The sequence below is a fragment of the Drosophila santomea genome, chromosome 3L (genome assembly GCF_016746245.2).
Source record: "Drosophila santomea strain STO CAGO 1482 chromosome 3L, Prin_Dsan_1.1, whole genome shotgun sequence".
NCBI classification, from domain to species: Eukaryota; Metazoa; Arthropoda; class Insecta; order Diptera; family Drosophilidae; genus Drosophila; species Drosophila santomea.
The window spans coordinates 13,541,962-13,551,133 of NC_053018.2; the positions used below are offsets into that span (position 1 = coordinate 13,541,962).

The 9,172-nt window shown below is 41.8% G+C and overlaps 1 long non-coding RNA gene across 1 annotated transcript; it reads right to left on the reverse strand.

Annotated features, from left to right (window-relative positions):
- Positions 1–3,395: 3,395 nt before the first annotated feature.
- Positions 3,396–4,542, reverse strand: LOC120449066. The gene is made up of 3 exons (XR_005616177.1): positions 4,412–4,542; positions 3,945–4,344; positions 3,396–3,869 (listed from the first exon to the last, which is right to left on the reverse strand). It is a non-coding gene; the product is annotated as an uncharacterized LOC120449066 (long non-coding RNA).
- Between the last annotated feature and the right edge of the window lie 4,630 nt (positions 4,543–9,172).

A 9,172-nucleotide genomic window follows, 5' to 3' on the forward strand; every position in this document is an offset into this window, starting at 1 on the left:
ATGCCAAAATATTGCGAATTTTCTGATGTGATGCGGAGAACGATGCGAAATAATGGCATAGAATTAAAAGCAATTATTTATACTTGCTTCTTAGCAGCTTTCAAAGAGGGTTAAACCTTTTATGTTCCATTCAAGGTATACACTTTTTCAATTGATTCGCAGAAAGGTAAAAATAATGATGTTGAAATACAAATAATAATATTACATCAGTTATCTAAACATTTTTCTGAATAATTAATATCAAATATGTAGTTGTTATTATTTATACTCGGCTTGATAAGTTTTTTTTAGATATAAATAATATTAAACATTGATTATCATCACAGAAGTAACATTATTTTACGAACGGTATTTGTTTAATAAAAATAAAAATCAAATGCTATGTCCACATTTTTGTAAACTACCAAAAAATATGAAGGCAAAAACGCAGAGAGCAAACAGATTGCTTAAATTGCTTGTATATAATAATAACAAACAAGCGCCAACAACAATGACCAGCAGTATGAGTGTAGAGTGTAATTTGGACTTGTTTTTTTTGTTGGCCGATAAACTTGTAACTGTTTGAATTTTTACTGGCCAGCCAAAAGGGAAGGAGCAGCAGCAGTAGCATTTACACAGCAATTGAACCCTAAAGTGCCAAAGGGCTATGCCCTCAACCCCTCAACCCCCCCGGAGGTCGATAACATGCGTTTGGAGCTAGAGGAGCATTGGGCGGAAAAAAAAGTGAGGCAGTCAGTTTTATCGGCCTAGTTGGAGACGACGCTGCAAAAATTGCATTTTATTACACGTTCGATTGATTCCAGCGGGGCCAGATGGGGTTAATGTTGGGGCATGGGGCATGGGGCAGGGGGCAGGGGCATGGTGCATGGGGGCAGGGGGCGTGGCAGGGCACTCGCCTTTATTAAGTGGAGAGTTTATGTTTATATTTACAGCCAGGGAGTCATGTGCGAAGTTTCCGAGTGCTGCAGTCTCTGGGGAAAACCCCCCACACTCCCCGCCTCAAATTGAAATTGTCGATTTAACATTTTGAATTATCGTTTAGCAAATGGTCAATATTTTCCACAACCCCTTCCCCTTCTCGCTGCGCTCGATGTTGTGGCACACATAAATTGTACGACCATAAACAATCAATTACTTTGTGTTGGCCCCACACTCCGCCTTCTGGTTTTTCGTCCCAGGGGCTTGGGTTGGCGTTGGCAATCCCTTTATGTTTATCAAACAAAATCGAGTTCTTGTTGGCCGTCATAGTTGATATGTGCTGTATGGATTACTGTTATGGCACACTCAGAACTTAAAATGTGACTAAACATATAAAACTCATGATTGTATTGGGCAGCAGGGAATGAGAACAGTCATTAAACTCAGTTCAAAGTACAAGAGATGCACGGTAAGGAGACACTCTCGTACTACTTGCTTTGAGTTTTAAAAAATTCTTCATTATTGGGAAGATATTTTATAATCTTTTTTTTTTTAAATTTATTTTCAATCAAAACGTTTTTCTCATAACCCATCCATACTGACTAATTATCAACTCAAACGTCTTAATCTTTCTGCCAGCCACCAATATGTTAATGGTGTTCACACGCTGCTGAAAAAGAAGCAATGTGATTTGCAAAAAAAAGCAAAAACAGTTTGTGCTTCCACGCTTAATTAAGCATAATTAAAGCTCAATTAAAACCGCTCAAATACAATTTCTGTAGCCTTCGACGCACCCACCACGAAAACCTGGCCACAAGAAACACCTGAAGAAATATATGAAGAAATATATACCTCCGCGCCCCACTTACTGCGATTTTTTGGCAAATAATTATTGTTTAATTTTGATTAATGATTGGAGCGATATGTACGGCGATTAGAACGTGACTTTTGCCGACTCGAAGGCGAAAGCTGAATGCTGAAGCAGAAATTGCTCAACTGTGACTCCCTGGTGGTCGCGTCCATAGAATTCTGGAGAATAGGAGCTCGAATCGATACGATATGTTTGCCCGCTTTTCGTTTGACTCGTTCTGTTGACTCGTTCGTCTATATAAAGTCTATAAAACGCTTTCTGATTGTAAACAATACAGACGATTTAATATTGCGCGCTCGTTGGCTCTATCCGCCCCTCACTTTCCGTAATACCCCCTGGAACTCCCCTGGAACTCCCCTGAAAGACCCCAGGAACTCCCCGCACAGCTCAGCTCTCAACTGAACTCAACTCAACTCAACCCGACTGAACCGAAAACTCAGCTCCCTGCGGAAACTTCAAATAAGCAAACAACGCGCTGAGCACGCGGCATACCAGGAATCAGACCCAGCAGCTACAAAAAATACATACAACCGAAATACAACAAGAAAAAATGAAAATGAAAATGAAATGGAAAAAAATCGGAATTGAAACGCATGTGCGCAGCAGAATCCATCCACGGGTCCGGGTCGGGAGTTTTTCTATGTGTGCTGAATGGAAATGAAAAAAGTTTAAGTTTAATTTGAAAACGCTGAAGCCAGCGGATGGAGGAGGTTAAGTGATGGCAGTGAAACCGGGAAACCGGGTGTCATGTGTGCCGACAGTGTAAGGACTTATTGACAGTTGCTAGCTCCACGAAAATACCGAAATATGTATGGCAATCAATGGCCACAAGAATCCTTTAAAGTCTAGCAATGGCATGTAAACAAAATTAATGCTTCGATTTCCAGAAAGGACTTGGTATCGGTATCATTCCTTAGCCTTAGCCACAAGTTTTGTGTAATTTTAGGCTAAAAGAATCTGTTAGGGAAGGTCATTTCTAAAACCGTTGACATGCAACATCTTTGATCGCTCTTTAAGTGCCATCTCATAAAGCTGTTCCAGAATGGCCTGCAACATTCCGACCTTAATCTTGGCCAGAAACTGTCTTACATTTGCTGCCTCCATTACAGGCCATAAATGGTTCAACTCTCAGCGAAGGAGTCATAAAACGAGGAAACTATTTGATTTACGTTCTTCTAATGATGCCTCACAACAATCAGCCACAATTGAGACCTAGAACAGAAATACAGAAATTCAGAAATACCCTCGGCCAGCCGCCAACAGCAAAAAACAGAGGAAATCGAAGACGCAGAGCTGAAGCCAAAACCAAAGCCTAAGTCGGCAAATCAACATCGGGGAATCGGAGAAAAAACGGCATTATCACAGTCAGTTCGTGGCCTAAGTCTCGGTTTGATTGCCACAAAAAGGGGCAGGAAGGAGGGCGGCAAAGGCACAAAAGTACAGAAACAGAATGAAAATAAAAAACTGAAAATCCAGCGGTATTCAATACTCTTGGCACTATAAATTACATGGCCGGGCAAGAAATCGAAATCATGACCAGAGCACCTCGTCTCGTCTTTGATTATGAGACTTAAATTGAGCGAGCCGGTGGAGGGAGCGATCGCATTTCGAGTCATAAATAATCATAGTTGTGCCATTTATTATGACAAAATATCATTTGGACATTTGTTTGCCGCTCTGGGTTTCGCTCCCGGATCCCTGGGCCATCTCCTCCTGGCTGCTTCTCCTCCTGGCTGCTCCTCCTGGCTTATCTGGATGGCCGGATCTCCCTGGCATCTCTTCGCCTGCTTTTTTTCTGGACTCGAATTGTTTGCACAATTTTCATTGCAATGTCTTTTTGTGCTGCGTTTTAATATAAATTATTTTTAACAATTTGCTGTGTGGCTCCTTTCTTGCCTCGTTCTTTTCTCGCTCTCTATTTTTTCTTTTTTTTCTTGTATATTTCTGAGGGCTCTTATTGCGCAATCCGAGACTGGAACTTAAACTGCTGTTGAGGTCGACAACAAGGCCCAAAAAAAGAGCAGTGAAGCTGAGATGTACATGGAAGTAGAGACATTGGGATACCCTTTTCCTAAAGTACCTACAAAGATATATGGTTTGTTAGAAAGTCAAAGATGTTATTAAAAGACCTACTGTATCATTCTTACAAACTTACTATACTATTGTATAACATTCTGAAGTTCTTTATACTGTGGTTTTAGAAGAGATGGAAATTCTCCGCAACTTTAGATCGTACATGTGCATCCACTCAACTTCAGTATTGTTTGTTTACTTAGTTATAAATTAATTGAGTAGTAGGCTTCTGGGAAGAACTTTATCGCCACCACGTGGTCTCCGCACAGCCCTTGAACTCCGATTTGTTTAGAGTATAGGCCAGAACTTCTTGTGGCCCAGACTCCTCAGACCTCAGACCTCAGACCTCGGGCCCTTGACCTGCCCTCGTCGACTTGGCGGCTTGGCGGCTGCAACCAAAGGAGCATTAATCTCAGCCAACGAATGTCAGGAATTGTGGCTATGCCGACATTTCGGAGGGGGCCCTTGGATCCGTGGACCCACTGAAAAGTGTAAGTTTCATTTTGTTTCGTTTATTGCCGCCAAGGCGCAGTCGAACAATGTTCTTACCTAGCATTCCCAGCCTGCTGCAATGCCATGCAATTTTTGATAAGCCGGCTAAAAGCGGGGGGAGTGCCCAGAACCCCAAGATGAGCCAGTGATGAGGAGGGAACTCGTAAAAAAGCTGTACCCAAATATAAAACTCCGATTGTGGGACAACAGAAACAGCAGAGAATGTTACCCATTAAACAATGAAAGTGATTATAGCGTTATAAGCCGCGTTATAAACGTTTTATTACGGTCAGAACGGAATGAGAATAAATGTTTACTTTAACATTTCTATTTTACATTTCGAATTTACTACACAAGAATGGAATAGCTAGATCTTGGCCACAACTGGCTCCTAGACATCCAGCCAATGTCAACAGAATTCACTGCAGTTTGCTGAGAGCGGCAAACAAAAAACAAAGGAGGCCTCGAGAGCCGCGATTCATTTTGAATCGCCTGGCATCAAATCGAGCTGAGTTGCACTCAACTTTCGGTTCCAGAGTCTCTGGTCTCGGGTCTTTGTGCGAAAAGTTCACATTGCCCGGGGATAAATATTGTCATGATTATTATTTATGGCCAGCTCTGACGGAGACCAAAGAGTTTTGGCATTGAAACTGCTCTGGGGTCTTTGGCAGTTGATACCAGGAAGTTGATGGTAGTCAATAATTAAAATGGTCGGTATTATATGGCTGTCATTTAATAGATATATATATATATATATATATCTGAAGAGTTTCTATGTAAACTCCTTTCTTCCGTTTTCTATGTAAACCTATCTAATTGATAAGATTCAAATCTCCTTAATTACTTATCGTTATCTTTATTCGGATATTTAGCAGCGGAATCCCGTAGCGCATTCCTCGGCTTGCGCCCTCCAAATTCGGAGTGCGAGCATCTCGTCTAATTAAAATTTACAGCATTTTAAATGCTCGAGGAGCAGATGCAGCCTCCTGCTGGGAAAGCCTTTCCCCCTCGCCCTCACTCGTGTTTGATCTCTTAATGCAGCAATGCAATGCAGTTTAATTTATGCTACAGACGCAACTTTCCCCGGCATTTCCCTTACGACTCTCCTTGTTTTATTTTTAAATTTGTTTGCACTGCTGCACGCGCAACATTTCAATGTCAGTCCTCCGATTCCACGCTTCCATTATCCGGCACTATCACCCTCTTCAGCATCTGCCTTATGTAATAGACGAGTGGAGTTTTTCCCCATCCCGGGTTTTCACGAGTTTTCCTCCTTGCCGGCGAGCTCGCTTCGTCACCTTTCGATTGTGCGGCGCTATTTTCGTAGCACTTGAAATCCGCTTAATTGGTTCCTCAACACAGCTCGAAATGGTGGCCCCCTCATTCCGACGACCCTATTCCTCTATTTCGGGGATTCCGGCGCTGCACCCTTTGGTTATTAATATTTACAGCCTGGCCAAGTAATTTACAACAGTTATGAGCCCAGCTCGGCAGCAGGGCGTTAATAAATATTTGAAATTCCTTTTGAAGTGATTCCCATTCAGGGGAATGGGAAGGTGAGTCAGCTGCCAAATGATTTGGAGCTGGAAGATTGTTGTGATGTGCACTTATTTTCGTCTATTTCAATCGATTGGAGTTGAACACTTATATCAGCAACCAACCAAGCAGAACATCCGAAAGATATATCAATTGGACTGAAAATAACTGTTATGGTATCTAAATATTACTAGTTACTAAGTCACATAATCTTTGTAGTTGACATGGCAAAAATATATAAAAGAGGACTCGTGGAAACTCTAGCCAGAAGAATATATCAAACTGTGGTTCTGGTGATTCTGGCGATTCTGGGAGATTAGAGAAAGTCCAAATATGGCAGAAAGCAGTTTCCCATGGGTGGACAAGAAAGAGGCAGCAGGCTGGAGCAAGCTAAATTTATAATATCACGTCGGTCAGCTCTCCTGCCCCTTCCCACTCTCTGTGGAAAAAGCATGGAAAATTCTAAAGAAAAACTTGGAAAACTTAAGCATGGCATGCCAATTGCAATAAGGGAACGGGCTGGGAGGAAAATGCAGAACTCGAGGATGCGGGTGGGGCATAGATTTGGAAACCGAACTGCACGACTTTAGCGTTTTTTGATGAATGCGACGACAACAATGTGGGGCCAGTGGGGTTCTGGGGGGCACATTGGCTGCAGTTTGCAGAGTTTTCAGCTGCGACTTTGCAACTTCCACGGGCCTTGCCTGATTGCTAAAATTCACGCGACTCGATTGTCCAACGGAGCAGACAGAGCCGCCTGTCGGTTGGCCAGAGTTATGAGCTTTAGTTTTAGTTAAAAGGTCTGCGCTGGCCCTCATAAACAAATTTCAGCCAATTCTCCTGGCCAACTCAATGGGAAAGTAATTTAAATGCAACGCCGTCCGGCAAATTGTGGCCGTTTAATGAGCGATTAGAGCGTCTGCGCACCAGGATGATTACGATGATGGCATGGAGGCACGATACTTTCGGAGCAGCAACTCCAGACTGCAGACTGCAGTCCATGGACCCGTTATGATTGCAAGGGGATTGGATGCAAATACATATCGAGATGCCAGCCAGGTGTCAGTATACTGCAATGAACACTATTTTTATGTAATCAGCAAAATCAAATGCATATAACACTGTTGTATGGGTTTGACCAATTCGGATCAAGAAATCAGTGATGAGTGCACAAGTTATCGTACATGATCTTTTTCTTTATATAAAACTTTTAAATGACGAATGTAAGATAATAAGTAAAATCATCAAGCTACTTTTAAATCAACATATCACCATTATATACACACTTTTCGCGTTACTGTATTCTTTAAATAGAAGGTATCTGGTAGATGAAAGTGTTTCTACCCTATAATTACCTTTAACATGCCATAAAAATTTTGAAATTTCTTCCTCGAGTTGTAACTGCTATCTGGAAGTCAAGAATAGTCGACAATAGCGTTATTCCCAGTTTCACAATAGTCATCCTTTAATATTAATTAACATAAATACCATTGTAATTAAGGTAAAATTATATTAATTACCCCGTTGCTGTTTTAAATGAGATCTCTAAGAATTGCACACAATGTCAGAATTCCGCGCCTCTTCAGAATTTTGCATGAATACTTGAAGGGCCTTTGCAACTCTTTCACGCCACTCGCTCATTATGCTAATCGCGAGTGCAAACCTAATTGAACTTAAATGGAAACTCATAAAATGCACTCCAGACCCCCATCTTCCCCCCGTTTCCCTGCCGGGAAACTGTGTTTACAGCCAAGCTCATTGAAGCCGCCACTTTGCCGGCTGACAAGTCGGGCTAAGCCCACGCGATTAGTCGGGTGGAAAAAAAAGGGGGCGGAGGAGGAGGACCGTGGGTAAGTAGAACCAGAACGAGCCCAAAACGCCACTCGAGTTCACAACTCAACTGGAGTGTCAATTAAATTAATATCAATTAAAAGCGGCTGCAACTTGTTGCATCAACTCTTCAGCTCGTCTGTCTTTCTTTCGCTGCACTCGAGCCGGGAAATTATGCACACGCCATCGGTGCCACCGCCTCCGCATTTCAAACAAAAAATCCAAATAAAATAGAGAACTTAATGAAGGGTTGACTAGCAGCTTCGCTGGAAACTAAATCAACTATTTCCTGGAAAACTGAATAAGTCACATAGCTGCGCAGTTGAAATCGGTCAATCTCTTTGAATTAATTGTGAAATATATCTAGCAGTTACCATTTTCAATATGAATATTTTGTTAAACTTCATCAAGCTCAGCATTTATTTTAAAGTAGTAACAACTTCCCCAGACCTTCTGTTGTAGTTTTAAGTTATATCGTTATCGAACCTAAAGCTACCTACTTTGCAGGCAAAGAACATGAATTTGTTTGTGTAATGTTTACGGTGTACCTGTCGTACTTTGTCAGGATTAATAGAGCGAAGGAGCAGTGCAGAAGGCGGAATGGAGAGCCCAGATCGACGCTCAGCTGCCAAAGTTGCAAAAAACGCTCCCGTGGGTAAAGTGTCACAAAATTTGCACGCAAACGCGGAAAGCCACACATGGCAGCAGATACGTAGAGTGTGTGGATACCGAATCGCAGATACGGATTCAGATATATAGATACTACACAGGAGCCAAAGTTGAAGTCGGTGTTAGACCTGCGGCGAGGAGCAGAGCTCGAGTGATGGCTGCGAAATAACAGTAGGATGACAGTCACTGCCGGCGGTGACTCGTTATTCATTGCAGTTGGGAACTGGCCATTAGTTTGGCTTTAAACCATAATTAATTGGGGTTATTAATGGCACAGCATTTGGTCATACACCCCAATATCCCAGCTTAGAGGCCTTGCTTATGCTGTTCCACTTTTGAGTTAGTCATTCAAAAATATACCATATATCTGTGCTGAAGAAATATGAATTTCTTAGTAATATTTATAGTGTTTTAATAAAAAAATATTTTTTTAAATAACAATCTTTTATACAAGATAAATAAATGTTCTAAAAAGGGGAGTCAAATATTAAATTATTTTATTAATTAATTTAAACTTTGTATAAAGATACCATTTTGATAGATACCATACTTCACATTTTTTTAATGTTGTATATTCTGTATAGTAATTAGTAAACTGTAGTCACTGTGATCACTGGGATGCAAAATCATTCCCCCCTTCCCCCTTCTGGCGGAAGACAGAGATGCCGTCGGGTGGCGCACATGTCAGCGAGTATTGAATGTCGCCGCTGGCTGGTCTAGCTATATCAGCTGCCAAGGTTGGCGCTGGGAAGGAAACACCATCCGAGGCAGAAGCACTCCCAG